Source organism: Trachypithecus francoisi, unplaced genomic scaffold (genome assembly GCF_009764315.1).
Source record: "Trachypithecus francoisi isolate TF-2019V2 unplaced genomic scaffold, Tfra_2.0 Lachesis_group7, whole genome shotgun sequence".
Taxonomy (NCBI): Eukaryota; Metazoa; Chordata; class Mammalia; order Primates; family Cercopithecidae; genus Trachypithecus; species Trachypithecus francoisi.
In genome coordinates, this window is record NW_022681472.1 from 59,148,992 (window position 1) to 59,169,789 (window position 20,798).

At 41.5% G+C, this 20,798-nt stretch overlaps 1 protein-coding gene and 1 long non-coding RNA gene across 3 annotated transcripts in view; one reads left to right on the forward strand and one right to left on the reverse strand.

Moving 5' to 3' along the window:
- Positions 1-20,798, forward strand: part of BAALC (BAALC binder of MAP3K1 and KLF4) — a 94,638-nt gene that overhangs the window by 14,766 nt on the left and 59,074 nt on the right. The window lies entirely within an intron of this gene.
- Positions 1,875-18,839, reverse strand: LOC117078859. The gene is made up of 3 exons (XR_004435183.1): positions 18,634-18,839; positions 11,420-11,891; positions 1,875-1,922 (listed from the first exon to the last, which is right to left on the reverse strand). It is a non-coding gene; the product is annotated as an uncharacterized LOC117078859 (long non-coding RNA).

Below are 20,798 nucleotides of genomic sequence, written 5' to 3' on the forward strand. Positions count from 1 at the left end.
TCCATGAATACTTCGGTATGAATCTCTGAGAAACTAGGACTCTTTAAAAAAGATATTAGATTGGACCATAAGAAACTGTTATTTTTGTAGGTTGAAATAGTGTAATATTAGCAATTTCATATACTTCAAACTAATATATAACCACAATACCATCATCACACCTAAAAATTAATGAAAATTTCTTAATTCTGTAATGTAATAATAATTCAGTCAGCATCCCAGTTTCTCCAACAGGGTGAGGGGCACAGGCCAGGGCAGAGGGAGGAGTGGAATGGCTGTTGCAATAGGGGTTTCAGTCGATGCCCTGGGGAGCTCTGGAGCTAGGATGACCATTCAGCAATTGAGAAGACAGGGCCTTTTTACCCTGTATTGGCCAGGTGTTGGATGCAGGCTTCCCCCAGCAAGGAGATGTGACCTTGGGTAAGGTCATTTCCTTCCACAGGAGCAGTGCCTGGAGAGGCACTCAGCTGTGATCCTTTAGCAGCGAACTCTCCCAGCAGCTGGAGAATCTGGTGCAGCAGTCCCACAGGAAGACCTGGCAGGGGTGGGGGCATAATCACCTTACTCATTTTTCTGCTTCCCTAGTGACTGCATATCAGATTCACCTGGGGAATCTCAAACAAAGGTCCCACCCCGACACTTCTGATTTGGTAGTGCGGGTGAGGCTAGAAAACCTGCAGTGTCTCCATGTTCTCTAGGTTCCTGGAGAGTGGAGTTTTGTAGGTCTGGGGTGGACCTGAGATTCTGCGTGTTTGACAGGCTTCCAAGTGATGCTGATGTTGCTGGTCCAGAGGTCGTAGATCAGAGGTTGGCAAACTTTTTCTGTAAAGGGACAGAGGGTAAATATTTTAGGCTTTGTGGGCTATGTGATTTTTTTTTTTTTTTTGCAACTACTCAACTTCTCTGTTTTTAATGCCAAAGCAGCTATAGACAATACATAAATGAATGAGCGTGTCTGCGTTCCAATGCCCACTCCTGTCCTAGGTGATTCTGAAGCACAGCCAGATTTAAGAGCTGCTGTCTTCGATCCCCAAGGCAGTGTGGAAGAGAGAAAAAAAGTATAGGATTTGCAGTTACTAGTCCTAACCCTCAAATACACCTCTAAATAGCTCAGCACACGCTGAATACTCAAACAATGTTTCTAGAATGATGAACAGACAACGAATTAATGGAATTAAGCTCATTTCTTACCTTGGAAGCAGTTTTTAAAGTATCTCGGATAACATTTGCTCATCAAGGTATTAGAGATTTTATTATGCAAATCATGCTCTTGAGTTGGGTGGGATTCAGGAAGAATGTGGCATCATGCAGAGTAAGGTGGAGGGTGCTTGAAGATCAATTTCATCTTCTCAAGGAGTTCTCCTAGCCTTGGGCTCTGAGGAATGTTGGGACGCCTTTGTCCCTTCAGCACAGGTCACTGTTGATTTAGAGAATTGGGTGCAGCTACCATGGCCTGAGTTGTTTTCTCAGCTGAATCAGATTCAGAAAGTGCTTCTGAGAGGGTGGAATGCTCTTCTAAGAGGCGTGAGGAATAATCATCTCCCTGTGTCTCTCTGAGTTTCACTTTCCTTAACTCTCAGTTATTGCCGCAGGCTGTAATGCCAGAAATGAGGGATTTTGGAAAGTCGCTGCATGTCTGCTTGGTTGTGAGTCTGGGCAGCTGATGAATGGGTTGCTGTTATGGTGTTTACTTTTCTGAATCAGGTGTTCCTCTGCAGAGGCGGGGGGCTTCCACCCATTATGTAAGCTTTCAGAAAATACCCAATGATCTTCTTAGAGAAAAAGCACCATTTAAATAGATGCTACTAAAAATGTTAACACGGAAACCCAGAGAGAGTGTGCCCATGCCCTTTAGCCATGTTTGTCTCTTTTGAACATAAATTCAAAATTCAAACACTGACTATTCTTGGGATTCCAAAATCCTGTAGCAGTAAGCAAAAAATTAGTGTGGAATGTATATGATATACAAAAAAGTTATATGAAAAGGTGATTTGAATATGTGTGTAGGTACACACACACACACACACCACAATAAATGGAGATTATTTCTTCAGTTGAGCATCAAACACCATCTGGTTGCAATTGCTCAAAACAATTATAGAACCCCTTAATTGTAGCCTTGGCATTTTTTAATATAACATTTCAAACATATATGAAAATTTGAAACTTTAAAACTATACACACGTATTTCAAACTATATATATATATTTGGAGAATAGTATAATGAACCCCCAAGTATCCATCACAGCTTCAACACATTGCAAATCTTGTTTCATCTCTGCCTCCGTTCCCCTTCGTCAATTGGGTAATTTTGTTTTTTTTTTTTTTTTTTTTTTGAGACGGAGTCTCGCTCTGTCGCCCAGGCTGGAGTGCAGTGGCCGGATCTCAGCTCACTGCAAGCTCCGCCTCCCGGGTTCACACCATTCTCCTGCCTCAGCCTCCCGAGTAGCTGGGACTACAGGCGCCCGCCACCTCGCCCGGCTAGTTTTTTGTATTTTTTAGTAGAGACGGGGTTTCACCGTGTTAGCCAGGATGGTCTCGATCTCCTGACCTCGTGATCCGCCCGCCTCGGCCTTCCAAAGTGCTGGGATTACAGGCTTGAGCCACCGCGCCCGGCCTCAATTGGGTAATTTTGAAGCAAATTCTGGAAGTCATGTAACTTCATCTATAAATACTTTAGTATGAATCTTTAAGAAATTAGGACTCTTTAAGAAAGATATTGGGGCTGGCATGGTGGCTCACACCAGTAATCCCAGCACATTGGGAAGCTGAGTCAGGAGGATCACTTGAGCCTATGAGTTTGAGACCAGCCTGGGCAATATAGTGAGGCCTCATCTCTACAATTTTTTTTTTTTTTTTTAAATTAGCCAAGCGTGGCCGGGCACAGTGGCTCACACCTGTAATCCCAGCACTTTGGGAGGCCGAGGTGGACCAATCACGAGGTCAGGAGGTCGAGACCATCCTGGCTAACACGGTGAAACCCCGTCTCTACTAAAAATACAAAAAATTACCTGGGCATGGTGGCAGGTGCCTGTAGTCCCAGCTACTTGGGAGGCTGAAGCAGGAGAATAGCATGAGCCCAGGAGGTAGAGCCTGCAATGAGCCGAGATCATGCCGCTGCACTCCAGCCTGGGCCACAGAGTGAGGCTCCATCTCAGAAAAAAAAAAAAAAAAAAAAAAAAAGCCAAGTGTGGTGGTGCGTGCCTATAGTCCCAGCTATTCTGGAGGCTGAGTGGGAAGATTGCTTGAGCCCGGGAGGCAGAGGTTACAGTGAGCTGAGATTACACCACTGCAATCCAGCCTGGGCAACAGAGCAAGACCCTGTTTCAAAAGAAAAATTTTAAAAAGTAAAAAGATATTGGATTGGACTATATGAAATTGTCATTTTTCATAGGTTGAAATGGTGTAATATCAGCAATTCTGTATGCTTCAACCTAATATATAACCACAATACCATTATCACATCTCAAATTAATGAAAATTCCTTAATTCTTAATTAGCTAATGTAATAAAAATTCAGCCAGTGTCCAAATTTTCCCAATGGTCTCATAAATGTTTTTCTTTTTCTTTTTCTTTTTTTTTTTGAGATGGAGTCTCGCTCTGTCGCGGGGGCTGGAGTGCAGTGGCGGGATCTCAGCTCACTGCAAGCTCCGCCTCCCGGGTTCCCGCCATTCTCCTGCCTCAGCCTCCGGAGTAGCTGGGACTACAGGCGCCCACCACCTCGCCCGGCTAGATTTTTGTATTTTTTAGTAGAGACGGGGTTTCACCGTGTTAGCCAGGATGGTCTCGATCTCCTGACCTCGTGATCCGCCCGTCTCGGCCTCCCAAAGTGCTGGGATTACAGGCTTGAGCCACCGCACCCGGACCATACATGTTTTTCTATCATTGGTTTGTTTGAATTGAGATACAAACAACATCTGTATATTGTCTTTGGTTTATATTTTTCTTGTTTCTTTCAGTTTATAGGTTTCTCATTTCCTCCCTTTCCCCTTCAATTTATTTGTTGAAGAAACTGGTTGTTTTGTCTTGCAGAGTTTCTAATTTTTTGGATTTTGCTGATTGCCTCCCTGTGGTGTTGTTTAAAATGTTGCTATATTCAGTTAGACAGGAGGAAAACCTTCAGGAAATCTATCGCGCAACATGGTGACTAGAGTTAATAACAATGTATTGTATAGAGTAGTTCCTCCTTATCCATGGAGAATAAGTGCCAATACTTCCAGGGGATGCCTGAAGCCACAGTTAGTACAAAACCCTATATATACTGTCCTTCCTTTCCGTACTAAATAGAGAACTTTCACACCTTCTTTTAAAGAAGCGCTTTAGGGCTTCTCTTTGACATATCGGAATTGCCACCATCACTACTCTTGCTTTGGTGCCATTATTAAGTAAAAGAAGGGTGACTTGAATGCAAGCACTATGATACCTGGACAATTGATCTGATCACCAAGAGGGCTACAAAGTAACTAACAGGCCAACAGTGTCTACAGCACGGATACATAGGACAATACATATATACAATACATACAATACATACATACACATCCCAGGCAAGACAGAGCAAGACAGCGAGACATTTCACCATGCTACTCAGAATGGCAAACAATTTAAAACTTGTGAATTGTTTATTTCTGGAATCTTCCATTTAATATTTTTGGACTTTGGTTGACCATAGGTAACTGAAACTGCAAAAATGAAAGCTGCAGGGAGGGAGGGACAACTGTATTTGAAAATTGCTTAAAAAGTAGATTTTAAATGATCTCACCACAAAGAAAGATATCTGAGATCATGAATATGTTAATTAGCTTGATTTAGTCATTCAAGAATATATACATATATGAAAACATCATATTGTACACTACATATAAAATTTTGTCAATTTAAAAATTAATTAATTGAAAAAAGTTTCTGTATTCTCTGTAAACTGATAGAACAATAGGCTTGATGGAATTCTGGTTTGATTTTTTAGTAAGAAACTTCATAGTTGAGGAGGTATTCTGCATCAGGAACCACACATCAGGTTATCTCTTGTTTTTTGTGATGTTAAGATTGGCTTAGGCCACCTGATCCATCCTTTATAAAGCTTCTCATCAGCTTTCTACCTAATGCTTTTAGCAGCTATTGATAATCATTGCCTACATCAATTATTTCATTAAGAATTACAAAGTGGTGATAGTCTAACATTTCTTCAACATTTATTACCTGAAATTCTTTTATAAAGAATAACTTTTCCCCACATCCCCTTTGACTTCCCTGAAAAGTCTGAGTTAATGCCAAATGTTTCCCTTTAATGATCAGTTCTCAGTTTCTCCCCTAGTATCCTCCGAAGGTGACCCAAAGAGTGTTTCTTAAAGCATCATGATGGATTCATGGCTCATTAGCGTATTGGATGGGTTTTAATTCATTGCACTTATTATCTTGTATGTGTGTGCTCGGGGTTTCCTATCTTTGGCTAGTGGGAGCCCCTGTTTGACTCTTGACTCCTTTCACACACCTGTAGTAGTCTTTGATAGTCCTGGGTTTCTGGTATGGTATGTTTTTCTAGGCTTATTATTATTTCTAGGCTTATTATGTTTTTCTAGGCTCATTCTTTTATTTTTCTGGGCTAGGACTTGGAATTACCGATTTCTCTAAGGAGCCCTGGTTCCTCTAACTGAAATATAATACTTAGAGCCTACAGCCTGAGCACCTAGGCTGCTTGTTGCTACTGGGTTGGTTGTTGTTTATATCCCTTTTCACTGGACAGAACCAGAAACTATTTTTAAAGAGACTATGTGTTTGTATTGATATTATCAATTCAGATTTTTCATCCTTTTAAAACTTTATTCTTTTTTAGATGCAAAAAATCTTGGTTCCTAACAACATTATAAGTAAGCAACTAAGGTTTCTTTGTCTTACATATGTAACAGTATTGTTAATGGTGGAGGGAGTCCAGTTTCTTGGCATCTTCAACACATAATTGGACAAAATGCACAAACAAAGCAAGGAAAGAATGAAGGGGGATTTATTGAGAATGAAAGTACACTCCACAGTGTAAGAGCAGGCCTGAGCATAGGGGCTCAAAGGCCCCATTACAGAATTTTGGGGAGTTTAAATATCCCCTAGAGGATTCCACTGGTTACTTTGGGTACACCCTATGTAAATGGAGAGGATGAAGTAAAGTTACAAAGTCATTTACCACCTATGCCCTATGGAGAGGATGTTTCCTGTTATAGCTGAAGTGTGGATCAGCCTTATGTTCCCTGCCTCCAGACTATTTTCCTCCCTCAACGTGATTACTGAAAATGTTTGTAAAGATTTTGTGGGAGATTTTGTCTTTAGGGTATATCCCAATAGGAACATATAGTTAGATTACTGTGTTTTAAAGTACATTGAAATAATTTCTTGCTGGGTGGTTGTATTAGGGTTCTCTAGAGGGACAGAACTAATAGGATATATATATATATATGAGTTTATTAAGTATTAACTTACATGATCACAAGGTCCCACAATAGGCTGTCTGCAAGCTAAGGAGCAAGGAGAGCCAGTTTGAGTCCCAAAACAAAGAATTTGGAGTCTGATGTTTGAAAGCAGGAAGCATCCAGCATGGGAGAAAGATGTAGGCTGGGAGGCTAGGCCAGTCTTGCCTTTTCACGTTTTCTGCCATACTTATATTCCCTGGCAGCTGATAAGATGGTGCCCACGCGGACTGAGGGTGTGTCTGCCTTCCCCAGCCCACTGACTCAAATGTTAATCTCCTTTGGCAACACCCTCACAGACACACCCAGGATCAATACTTTGCATCCTTCAATCCAATCAAGTTGACACTCAGTATTAACCATCACAGTGGTTAAGCCATCAACTTGCTAGATAGGTAGGTTCATTTGTTTCATTTTACTTTTGTATTTCAGGAAAAATTGCTATTTCTTTCATTTCAGTTTAATTTTGTTTTATATTGTTCAAACATTTACATGGTTCTAAAGACCAATCTATAAAATAAGCTACATATAGAAAGTTCGGCTTTCATCATCTCTGCCCCCTTTCCTCTGATTCCTTTGTCATCCTATAGATAACCATTTTATTAGTTTTTGGTTTATCCTTTTTTTCAGATAAGCAAACATATGCACACATACACACAAATCTCTATATCTGTATCTGTATCTATATATTTAGATGCTTTTCATTTTTAAGATAAAAGGCAGCATACTATACCTACTGTTCTGTCCCTTGGCTTTCACCAAAGACTATATCCCAGATATCACTTCAAGCACTATATAAATTCCTCATTCCTTTTTATAGCTGCATAGTGCTCAATTGTGTGGATGTGTCCTAGTTTGGTAAACCAGTATCCTACTGATAGCCGTTAGGTCTGTTCCCAGTCTTTTACTGTAATAAATAATCTTGCCCAGGTGTCTTCATTTTTTGCCAGTGTAGATTTAGGTAGATCCCTAAAAAGTGGTACGGCTGGGCCAAATGCTGAATGCAAATGTAATTTTGCTAGATATTGCCGAATTTCCCCCCAGAGGCCTTGTGCCATTTTGCATTCCCATCAGCAGCATATGACAGTGCCTGTTTCCCTATAGCCTGCCAGCAGGGTATATTATCAAACTTAGGGATTTTTTATCACATTAGTAGGTATGGAATTGTAGCTCAGTTAGTTTTAGTGTGCATCTCTAAGAGTGAAGTTGCCATCTTTTTATATAATTCTGTAAAAACTGCCTTTTCTGCCCTATATACAATCTTTTCACATCTCTGGCCTGTTCTTTGTTTTTTTTGTTTTTGTTTTTTTGAAACAGGGTTTTGCTCTGTCCCGCAGGCTGAAGCATGGTGGTATGATCACGGTTCACTGCAGCCTTGATCTCCTGGTCTCAAGCAGTTTTTCTACCTCAGCCTCCCAACTAGCTGGGACCACAGGTGAGCTGCCATGCCCAGCTAATTAAAAAATTTTTTTTCATAGAGATGGGGTTTTGCCATGTTGCCCATGCTTGTCTCCAACTCCTGGGCTGAAGCAATTCTCCCACCTTGGCCTCTGAAAGTGTTGGGATTACAGGAATGAGCCACCATGCCCAGCTTGGGCCTGTTCTTTTGACTACATTCACTAGTTATAAATCTGCATCCTTTGCAGGTGACTGAGATATTTTGAAAAGTAAAAAGTCTAAAAGCAAAAAGTTGAAAAGCAAAAACCTAAAGTTATTTGTTGAATAACATTGCTGGGGTTTTGCTGTCAGATGGAACAGCTGGGGCTGGCTGGGCATCTCTCTCAGTAAAGTCCCAGGACTTCTCCATATGCTCTTTCTGCAAGGGCTAGTTTGGGCTTCCTCACAGCATGGTGGCCCAGGGCAGTCAGTATGTTTGCGTAACTGCTCAGAACTCCAGAGCAAGCCCCAGCTAGCAAGGTAGAAGCTGCTTTGCCTTTTGTGTCCTAGTCTTGGAAATTATACAGTGTTACTTCTCCTGTATTCTATTGGTTACAAATGAGTCACAAGCCTGCCCAGATTTAAAGGGAGGGGAATCAGACTCTACTTCTTAATGGAGGAATGGCAAGTTTCTAGAAAAGCATGGCAGTTTTAATAACTATGAAGGATTTTACCCTACAAGTTATCCTGTCACAGTTTCTTGAAGACTGGTAAGACACGAAACTCCAGGATCAGAAACAAAGGACTTTACCACTGTGGCATAGTAAACCTTCTGAGCATTAGCATATTTGCATCAGTCCCTGTACCCCCCAAGTCTCACTGGGGAGAAGCAGATGGGTCCAGATAGGTTCCTGCACATGTGTTACAGGAAATTTCCATTCCTATTAATCTACTGAAGCTCTTCTCACAGAGTACCAATTACCTTGTAAATGGAGACTCAGTGCCCATGTCCCTTTCTGCAGCTTTCAGCACCACTGACCTGGCCAATCTCCTCTGCCTACCCTTCCTCCGCATTTTGGAAATGGACCTTCTCCCTCCGTTTCACTACACCACCATTTCCCTTCCACCTCTGATTACGTCTTCTCTGCCTCGTCCTCCTTTTTTAGTTCCTCTTTCCTAATTTGTCCCAGGCTCCACCCACGTCTCTTCATGCCCTTGCCCAGTTCTCTTCTCTCATCCAGCAGGCTCTCCCAGAGGACTCACCTGCTGCTGACGTTATCCTCCCAGTGGCTGCTTCCCGCCATATCTGCTCCTGATTCCAGACCACATTTCCAACTATCACAAGGCATCCAAATACTGTCAGTCAAGTTCCTCAAATTCAACTTGCCCCAAACCAAATTAACCTCTTCTCCCACACAACCGCCCACCCTATGGTGCCATCCCTGTCTGTTCATCAGAATCATCTCTGGTTGTTCAGGTGTAAGACTCTGGGGTTATTTTTGTTTCACTCCTATCTTTCTCTGCACATCTAATCAGGTACCAACTTCTACAGCCTGTCTCTGAAATGAATGGTTGCAGTGAATTGTTCCTTTCTTTCCAGGCCCGACTGCTGCCCTAGTTCCAACCCTCATTAATGCTCCCCTTCAAATCACCTACCACTGCCCTTCTTGGATGTGGGGCATCTTGGTGGCTAGGTAGTCATTCCCTTCCTCCCCTATTCCTCTGTGTGTGTCTCTTACAAAATCACAAGCTCAGTTGAATTTTGTGTATTTATCACACAGAAAATCCTTTCTTCCTTTCCTCCCTCCCTCCCTCCCTCCCTCCCTCCTTCCTTCCTTCCTTCCCTCCCTCCCACAAATATTCTTCAGAACCCACTCTGGAATGAGTGCTGTTTTAGATGCTGGGGCTCGAGCAGTGGACAAGACCAAGATTCTTCTCTCAGAGCTTACATTTGGGTTTGAGCTAATGGTGATGGGTAGAGAAAGAAATAACCAAGGCAATTTCAAACATTGGTAAGCACCGTGAAGAAAACCAAGATAATAAAATAGAGAATGACTGGATATGGGGAAGCAAATTGGGTGGTGAGGGAAGGGGTCTTTGAGGAAGGAGCTAACTTGTGAGTGAAGAGCAGGAGCTGCCTTGTGAGCATTAGGGGATAGAGTGCTCCAGGAAGAGCCCCCAGCAGTGCAAAGGCCCTGAGACAGGAATGAGCTTGATGTGTTTGAGGCCCAGAGTGAGGTGAAGGTAACTGGGGAAACTGGTGGTGGGGAGGATGTCGGGTAGGAGAGGACGTCTGTACAGATGTAGACTATTTAGGGCCTTGTGAGTGATGGGTGGGGATTTGGGCTTTATTCCAGTGTCAGTGGAAGCAGAGAGAGGATTGTGTGTCCCTGCTGGAACCTCTAAACCTCTCGTTTACTTCTGACTTTTCTTCAGTTCATTTTTCACATTCCTGCCAAAGCGTCTTTCTGGAGGATGGATGTGATTGTGTCACTCTTGTGCCCAATAATGTTTCATGACCGCTATTTCCTACTAGACAAATGATGGAATTCTTGGCATGGCATTCTTCTCATCACTATTTCCACTGCTGTATGGTCAGCCTCATGCACATGTGCACAGGTCTGCCCTTCCCCGGGAATGAGTGTTTCTTGGGGTCAGGAATTGGGTCTTGCTCATTACCCGTCCCCTAAAAAGGCTTGCCATTACTGTTTTCTGAGATTAACAAGCTAGGAACACACTTACTTTGGTATCTGTCTTGCATTTGAAGAATGTGATAGGCTATTGCTTGGTTTCAAAACTGTGGGATTTGGGGCATGGCTCCATGGACATCCAGCTGTGTGGTTGCATAGCTGCCTAATTGTGTGACTGTTTAGCTGCATGAGAATATGGAAGCAGAGCGGTCTGGCCACAGTTTGCGTGGTTCCATGGCTGGGTAGCTCCACAACTTTGACAGAAAACCTTCCCTTTGCATTTCTGTGAGTTACATCATGATTTCTACCAGCATTCTGAAGCTGACTGTATTTTTCTACAGGAGAGCCATTTGCATCTTGGGTGGGACTGCAGCAAGCATTGCTGAACACTAAGCATCCTTTCACTCTCCTACCAAATGCAGTATGGCCCCCTTGTCATCAACACAACCCCAAATGCCCCTGGTCCTTTACAAACTCCCCCTCTCCCTACCTGTTAAGATCCCTAGATTATGAGCACAAGGGGAGTTAGGTGAAGAAAAAGCTACAAAGAAATTATGTTCTGTTCATCAGAAGAAGCTTGGAGCTGAAAAAGGATCCAAATAATCATTGAGTACAAACGCTGAGGATTTTAAGAGGCAATCAAGACCCAAGAGCTTCACCACCTTTCCTGAAGTCCCATAGTTTGTCAGCAACAGAACCAAAACTAGAATGCATTTTCTTATCTGTAAGATGGAGATTTACAACTTGTTTTTGCATAACAAATACTAGTATATTTTACTTCTTCAGCCTGCCACTGTTCTAATTGTAAAATAAAACTAATTGAATACTTGTGGCAACCCCATGGGGTCAGACAACCCCTGCTTTGCAGATGAGCCACACAGTTAGTAAGACACTTACCCTCTTTGTGCCACAGTTCTCCTATAAAATACACCCCCAGAACATTGAGGTGCACATTGAATTCTGTAATGTAATGTATGCTGAGGACTCAGCCAGTGCTTGATACATGTTAGCCATTATTTATTACAGCTGTGACTGTCTCTCCCCATGTGACTGGGGCTCCTCCCAGGGGACTCCGCTGCATCGAGTTGTATAAGTGCAACTCCTTTCAGTTGTCCCAGGTCTAAGTATCATCCAAGCAGATTCTCCATTATTTGCTTTTCCTGAAATGGACACACACAGTCAACGCGGGATGAGGACATGTCCTTGGGAGAGGAGGTCATCTTTGCATCACGTCTTTTAGGGACTCAGAATTTAATTTTCTGCCATTCCATGTCTTGCTTGATTCTTAGAGTCACTCGCTTCTGTAACCTTTGTTCCTGCCAGTGTCTGCTCTTGGAATGCCGCAGGCCCGCCTGCTGGTTGTTTTGTTCTAGAGAGTCGGAGAACCAAGAGGGAAGAGATACAGATAAAGAGAAGGAGAAGCGAAATTTCCATCACTGAAAAAGAGCCAGAGAGCCCTGCTTCCTCACACTTTTTCTTTTTCTTTTTTTTTTTTTAAGCCTCAGGAGTATTTTCTTTGTTTCCAGGGACCTCCTGGAATCCAGGCTTGAAGTGGAGCAGATGTGTGGGTGGGTAGGGGAGACGAAGGGACTGAGGGCAGAAACCGTTTTTGTTTTTTTGTTTTTGGAATGGACAGTGACACTGGCAAGGAGCTTCTCCCACAGTCAGCATGCTGGGGAAAGAAAGATAGTGATTTTACTGTTGTCTTGAAAGATCTGATTTTATTTTTTTGAAAACCTCCAGAATGCTTAAATAAATATATTTGGATGCATCTCTGGGTTGCTGAATTTGTTGGAACCCAATGAACACATTAACTATTAATGAGGTACTTGTGTTCCTTTGAAAACCTGATAATAATCCTCTTAAAAGAAAATTGTACCTATTTAATATCTTTCTTTGTGTATAATGCTAAATACGGCATCTAAATTGGATTTATAATCCACAATGCCCAAAGTGACTTCACTTGGCACAAAGGATACTTTAAGATGCTTTAAATCTATATGGACTCTGAAAATACACATCTTCCAGGTTAATGCTAATTGGTTTGCAGGACAAATGGGGAACCTATTTCTAAGAATGATACCTGAGGTGAAATGGAACCCTTTGCCTTCATGAGTCTCTAAAGTCCACTATTATGACCTAAATGGTCCCATGGGTATTTATTTTGCTACCTAAATTTTAATTTTCTTTGATGTGGATTTTGCCACTGGGATTATATACAAATAGACATTATTGAAAGGCTTAAGATACGAAGATAGACCAAATATAACTGTCCTTTCAGACAGGGCAGTGGCCTTACCCTAAATGGAAGAATAAATTTATTTATTCAACAATTATTTAGGGTGCACTTTCAAAGTGCTAGACATAGTCCTAGGCACTCAGGCTAGATCTAGGAGGAGCCCTTGTGGAGTTTGCAGTCTAGAGCAGTGCTATCCAGAGACTCAGTGTTCTTTGCATTGTCCAATACAGCCTTGTGACTATGGATCACTGGAAATGGGGCTAGTGCTACTGAAGAACTGAATTTTTCACATGATTTCATGTTAATTTAAATTTGCATAGCCCGGTGGAGCTGGCAGCTACCATATTGGACAGCACAGGTGGAAGAGGTAGATAGCAAATGAACTCACACAATTAATTATTATTGTTGCAAGTGCTACAAGAGAAGTCAGATGCGATGAAAAGTTGGTATGGGGAACATTTCTAGCAAAAGGAACAGCATGTGCAAAGGCCTTGAGGCAGGAAGAGTTTGGCACTTTCCAGCTATTGGAGGACAGCAATGTTATTGGAACATCATGCAAGCCATGAGTGAGGGGAGGCAGTGCTGGGAGCAGGAAAGGCTGGATCACATGGGAGCCTGTAGGCCACATTGAGGAGCTTGGACTTTATCCTAACAGTGATGAGAAGCCTTGGATGGGTTTTGAGCAGGAAAGTCCCTTGATCCAATTGCATTACATTTTAAAAAAGATATTCATCAAATATAGCTTCTGTTTTTAGCACAGATGCCAATATCTCAGAAATCTTAGCTGACCCTTAGATTATGTGACATTTCCCAGTTTTATTTTTTCATAGTGCCTGACTTCTCTTTCAGAGCACTTACATTTATAATTAATTAGTTGTGTAAATTAGTTTGTTATTTATTTCTCCTTCTACCTGTGCCGTCCAGTGTGGTAACCACTGGCTTTACTGGGCTATATACCGCATGCGTAAAATTTAGACAAAGAGTTCTAAAAGGCTTGCTATGAAAATCAGCCCTGTTATGCGTCCCAGTTTATCAGTTCTCATGGAGTAACCACTATCAACTTTTTAAGTTCGCTCTCTTGTTTTATTTCCTTGTCTCTAAATAATTGACAAGTCATACTCTTTTTTTATTAGTATACTTTAAGTTCTAAGGTACATGTGCACAATGTGCAGGTTTGTTACATATGTATACATATGCCATGTTGGTGTGCTGCACCCGTTAACTTGTCATTTACATTAGGTATGTCTCCTAATGCTATCCCTCCCCCCCACCCCCCACCCCACAACAGGCCCTGGTGTGTGGTGTTCTCCACCCTGTGTCCAAGTGTTCTCGTTGTTCAATTCCCACCTATGAGTGAGAACATGTGGTGTTTGGTTTTCTGTCCTTGTGATAGTTTGCTCAGAATGATAGTTTCCAGCTTCATCCATGTACCTACAAAGGACATGAAGTCATCCTTTTTAATGGTGGCATAGTATTCCATGGTGTATATGTGCCACATTTTCTTAATCCAGACTATCATTGATGGACATTCAGGTTGGTTCCAAGTCCTTGCTATTGTGAACAGTGCCACAATAAACATACATGTGCATGTGTCTTTATAGCAGCATGATTTATAATCCTTTGGGTATCTACCTAGTAATGGGATGGCTGGGTCAAATGGTATTTCTAGTTCTAGATCCTTGAGGAATTGCCACATTGTTTTCCACAATGGTTGAACTAGTTTACAGTCCCACCAACAGTGTAAAAGTTCCTATTTCTCCACATCCTCTCCAGCACCTGTTTTTTCCTGACTTTTTAATGATAGTCATTCTAACTGGTGTGAGATGGTATCTCATTATGGTTTTGATTTGTATTTCTCTGATGGCCAGTGATGATGAGCATTTTTCATGTGTCTGTTGACTGCATAAATGTCTTCTTTTGAGAAATCTGTCCATATCCTTTGCCCACTTTTTGATGGGAGTCATACTCTTTCTTGGTGTTTCAGTCTAAGGCCTGATCTACTGATTACCCACATGAAAGGTGAGGATTTTAGTCTTTCACCTCCATCCCACCACTGCCAATACATTGTAGCATAATTCGGTTAGATCAGTGTTCATTGTTGGTATTTTGTTAACACTTTCGCAGCTAAACCAGATTAGGATTACTTTTCCTTTCATAGATGATATTTTATTTTTGCTGCATTAAAAAAATTTTTTTAATGTGAACTCTTCACTAATTCACATCAAACCTTCCTCTGGTTGTGTAAATCTCCTTTCAACAAGTTTGAACACATTAGGAATTCTATCACTTTTTTTTTTTTTTTTAATTGCCCTTGGAGCTTTCTGACCTTTTCCAATCTGGGCTGGTTGCTGTCCAGGCTGGCTGCATACCTCTTGGCCCAGACTCTTTCTTTGACATTAACCTGAGGATTTCCTTGGCCTCTCTCCTGTGTGTTGAATTGATCTCATAGTTCCTGTATTCTATGTCTTTCTCTTCCTTGGTTTGTTCTCTTGTTTGGGCAAGAACATCCTTAAGTAGCTTTCTACGTGAGAAGTGACATCTGTTTGAGACTTTGCTTTTCAAAAAATTTTTTATGCCTTGTTCATTTAATTGATAGTTTGGCAGGGTGTAAAATTACATTTCCTTAGGGTTTTGAAGCTGTTGACAAGTCTGATGTCATTCTGATCCTCAATCCTTTGTATGAGATTTGTCCTTTCCTCCTGCCCCCATCCCTCTGTGTGCCTTTAAAAAAAAAATCTCGTGGCCGGGCGCGGTGGCTCAAGCCTGTAATCCCAGCACTTTGGGAGGCCGAGACGGGCGGATCACAAGGTCAGGAGATCGAGACCATCCTGGCTAACACGGTGAAACCCTGTCTCTACTAAAAATACAAAAAACTAGCCGGGCGAGGTGGCGGCGCCTGTAGTCCCAGCTACTCGGGAGGCTGAGGCAGGAGAATGGCGGGAACCCGGGAGGCGGAGCTTGCAGTGAGTTGAGATCTGGCCACTGTACTCCAGCCTGAGTGACAGAGAGAGACTCCATCTCAAAAAAAAAAAAAAAATCTCGTAGCCTTCAATTATGAAAACATTTTCTCAAGTTATTATTGTTATTCCTTTTTGCCCTAGGCTGGTCCTCTAATTTTCTTATCTTTCCTCTCATATCTTCCATCCTACTTTTTTCGAGATTTCTTCCATATTGTCTTCCAAATTTTCTTTTGAATTTTTCATTCCCTCTACCTTATTTTTAATTTCTAAGAACTCTTTTTTGGTTCTCTGAATGTTCCTTTTCATAGCATCTCGTTCTCAGTTTTTTAGATGCAATATCTTTCTGATTATAACATTAATTAGGTTTTCTCCCCTTATAGAGTTGGTTTATTCAAGTTTATGTCCCCTCTTTCTGTTTTGTTGGCCTTTCTCTTGTTTGGAGGCTTTCCTCTAATGTCTGCTGGCCCTAAACTGTTGACTCATATTTAAGGAGAGGTCACTCCGAAGTTGGTTGGAAGCTCCATTTATGAAGTTGGGCTTAAGGTCTGCTGTCTTCACTGTAGAGTATCTGGCTGGATCATTCCTTTTAGGAACTTTTGATGTCTGTATTTTCAGGCCTTTTTGAGGGAAAGGGATTGATCAGATTCCACTGAGCAGACTTTCCCAATTTCCTACCTGGAGGGTGCATGCCTGACTGAGTAGGGGAAGAAGCCTGGAGTCCCAGTGCTTCATATTTTCAACACAATAGCCCCGACCTCAATTGTTCTAAGTGATCCTCTGCCCAAAAGGTTTCACCAGGAAGTTTTTTACTAGAAAGTAAAACAACAACTTCTTTCAGGGTGAAGGAGGGGCAGTCATTCAGATTTGGTATTTTGGGGAGAGGTCCTTGGGTTCTAACTGCTTCTTAAGCCAGTTTTCCACAAATCCTTTCTCTTCCCCTTCCAAAGATATCTAGCATCTTCAATTCCTGAGTTCCTTGGGGATAGAGGGATAAAAACCACGTTGTACTCAAGTTTTCTTTTTCTTTTTTTTTCCTTAGCATTCAGATTTCTTGAACTGCTAAGATAGTAAGCACTTGCTTATCTCCTTTCCAGCTTCTAAAATTTTGTAGTACATCTACTCTCTGCTCTTTTTCCTATGAGTTTATGCCTCTAAACGTTCTCTTATGTTTGTTTTAGTGGGATTTGGGAGTGGGACAGAGCTCATTGCATTTACAATGACAGAATTTGCCATTTAAAAACTGGAATTCAACGAGCCTTTTTTTTTTTTTTTTAAAGTCCCTTGGTTATATTGTAGAAAATGGACTTCATGGTTCTGTTAGTTTTGTATTGGATGGTATAGAGAGTAGAATTGTATCCCCCAGAAAGACATGTTGAAGTCCTAACTCCCAGTACCTGTGTGTGGCCTTATTTGGAAATAGGGTCTTTACAGATGTAATCAAGGTAAGATGAGATTATACGATATTAAGGTGAACCTTAATCCAATGGCTAGTGTTCTTGTAAGAAAAAGGGAATTTGGACACAGACACAGAGAGGAGAATGCCATGTGCAGTGAAGGCAGAGATTGAAGTGATGCATCTACAAACCAAGGGACACTACGGACTGTCTGCAGCCACTGCAAGCTAGAAGAAGGCGTGGAACTGATTCTCAGGTCCTCCAGAAGGAACCAACCCTGCCAACACTTTTATTTCAGACTTCTAGCTCCCAGAACTGTGAGACAATAAATTTCTACTGTTTTCAATCACCCATTTTTGGGTTCTTTGTTGCAGCAGTCCCGTGAAACTAATACAGATAGGTATTAAGTTATGTGATTTAGTATTCTTAGAAATGGGGGCCCTTTGAGAAACTTTCAATATTCTTAGAAATGGAAGATGCCTTGAGAAATGGAGAGTGATTTTCCCTGAAGCAGCAATTTATTCTCTATATAATTTGTTATCTGGCAGTTTCATTGAGTAAATGTCTTAATTATTCTTCAACACTATAAAATTGTCATGGTATAGAACACATCTGATGTGTCTTCTTCTTCTGGCTAACTTTTAAAATGCCAATCTGATTTATTTGGAAAACTATCAAGCCAAACAGAACCAGCTGAACATTGAGAAAGCTAATCAGAAGAAAGAAAAAGGAAAAAAGAGAGAGAGAGAGAGGAGAGAAGGGAAGGGAAAGGAAGAGAGAAAGAAAGGAAAGGAAGGGAGGGAGGGAGGAAGGAGAGAGAAAGAAGGAAGGAAAGAGAGAAAGAAAGAAAGGAAGGAAGAAAGGAAAGAAGGGAAGAAAGAAGAAAGAAGGGAAGAAAGAAAGAAGAAGGGGATGGGGAAGGGGAAGGGATGGAAGGAAGGAAACGAAGGAAGGAAGTAGGGGAGGGAGGAGGAAAGAGTAAGAGAAAGAGAGAAAGAAAGAAGGAAGGAGAAGAGAAGAAAAGAAAGGAAGGAAGGAAGGAAGGAAGGAAGGGAGAGAAAGAGGGAGTCCAAATATATCTTCATTCATTTTGACCTAAACTCTGGAAAATCTTCCAGCAGTATGAACCCAATATCCAGATTCTAGTCCCTCCACACAGATTCTTCTAAGGACTTTCTGTTTTTGCAGTTGCCCTGGGGCTGTAGCTTTTCCCAAAGAGCTAGAAAACACTAGTTCTAAAGGACACATTAATAAATGCAGGTGACCACAAGGACCTGTGGAGAACAAAGAGAAACAATGAGAAGAGCCCCAGGAAAGACCTCACTAGCAGATTTTCTGTCTCCTTTGCATCTGTTTACCTCTCATGTCAGAGTGAGGACCTAGCTGGATGCAGGAAACCTAGGCAAAATCTACTTCCCAGCAGAGTTCACTATTGGCGAAGAAATAGCCCAAAAATTAGATTTCACACAGTTCAAAAGCCAATTCTCACAAAATGAATTTGCTGCTTAGTGAACCCACTTGAATACCTAAGGTCTTTCCCAAGGTTTTGATTCTGTCTCAGCTGTTGCCGCAGCTGCCTTGGGTTGGAATTGTTAGTCCAGGAATTCTTCTAAGTGTGAATGACGGGCCTTTCCTTTAAATCCATTTTTGTGGTTTTATTTCCCCTAAACTTTCTCTTTGGGCTTCTGCTCTGCTCCTGTTCCTGCCCCTGCCTGTATCTACTTCTATATCCATGGGGCAGTGTTTGAGAAATTGGAACCCTGGGTTCTTTCTTTACCCCTTTTCAATGAAAAGAACATTTGACTAGCTCTTGGCTAGTATTTTTGGACTTTCAGTGAAATGGTTGTTGGTGAATTACAACTTGATAAAATGACCCAGAGGACAGATGTCCTATCCAAGAAAGCATCTTTTGCTTTAGGAAGGCAATAGAAGGTCATTAGGATTAGGTAGCCTGAATTCTATTCTGGCTTGCTTGTTTTTTTTGTGTTTTTTTTTTTTGAGACAGAGTCTCGCTCTATTGCCCAGGCTGGAGTATAGTATAGTGGTGTGATCTCAGCTCACTGCAACCTCGGCCTCCCGGGTTCAAGCAATTCTCCTGCCTCAGCCTCCTGAGTGGCTGGGATTACAGGCACCCACCACCATGCCTGGCTAATTTTTGGTAGGGACAGGGTTTCCACCATGTTGGCCAGGCTGGTCTCGAACTCCTGACCTCAGGTGATCCCCCTGCCTCAGCCTCCTAAAGTGCTGGGATTACAGACATATGCCACCATGCCTAGCCTCTGGCTTGCTTTTCACTCATCAAGGTAGAGCTCTGCATCCCCAAGCTCCAGTTTCCCCGTAAAATGGAGATAATATTGCCAACTTCACAGATGTAAGGATTAAATGACCCTGGGGATAACCTGAATGCTTTTTTAAAAATTACGATTTACTTAAAAATGTGCATATTAAATCAGGTAAAGTTACTCCTTATAGCTTATAAACAATTATAAAACAAAAACATGACTTACAAAGGAGAGAGGTGCAAACGAGGCCAGTGACATTCTGAATAACAGCATTAATCTAATATAACAAGTAGTTTTGTTTTATGGAAACTGAATCACAAATATTACTTTCAGTGATAGAAAGATACATTTGCTTATTTTCCATTTCACTTTTGCCCACTGGATCCTTTTGATTTTTGAGGAACGATGGGCCATCATTTGAATCGTTACCACTATCACAGTTATTTTTCATTTTAATGGTGGTGCCAGCTTTAGCCATCCACTGCACTTACTATAAGTTGGTGCCTCTAAGGATGGGAACTGTGTGACACAGATGTGGATGCCACTGTTTCCATCACAGGGCTCCTGCACAGGTGAAGATTCAATTCTCTCACCTTCTTCTATATTTAAGTGACTCAGAAGCTTTCATCCATGATGCCCTTTTGCTGTCATGAAGTATAGAGATCTCATTTATATCTTCCTTTCTTCATACTTCAAGACTATTGAAGAAGTTGATGCCATTTCAGCCTTTAAAACAATACATATGTCAGCACCAAATCATGGAATTCTATTAAGTTGAGATCATTTGGATGATTCCAAATTTGCTAATAATAGTTTTTGTTTTTGTTTTTGTTTTTTTCACAATTACTGTAAAACAGAAGAATGATAGTATATCCTCAGATCCCCCCAGGAATTTGCTGACTGTCACATTTTTAGGCAAATTGGCCAAAATATAGGAAAGTGTCTGGCATGTAGTAGGTACCTGGTAAGGAAAAGTTTTTATGAAATTCATGCCAAAACCATCCAGTAAGGCCAGAGACTTCCAAACTTTAAAGTTCCATAACTGGACTTCAATGATTCTATGTCTCAAAAAAAAAATTAAAAAACATTAGGGAAAACATTACTCAACTTAAACTTTGACACAGTTGAATTGGAATATTAAGTAACTAGCAACACTGGTGCCAGAAGTGAGTAAAGTTGTTTGCAGAGTGCAAACAAAGTTAGTCATGGTCCTTGCCCACAGACTTGTAGTCTACATAAGAACCAAAAGGGCCTGAAGAAATTACTGTAAAACCTGTCACATTAAGGAGCAAGAGGCTATGGAAAGGATACCCATTCTCACGATGAACAAGGTTGTCTTGTAGAGAAACTGAAGGCCTTCATCCATAGACAATCCAGAGCATGAAAATTACAGGGCCAGGA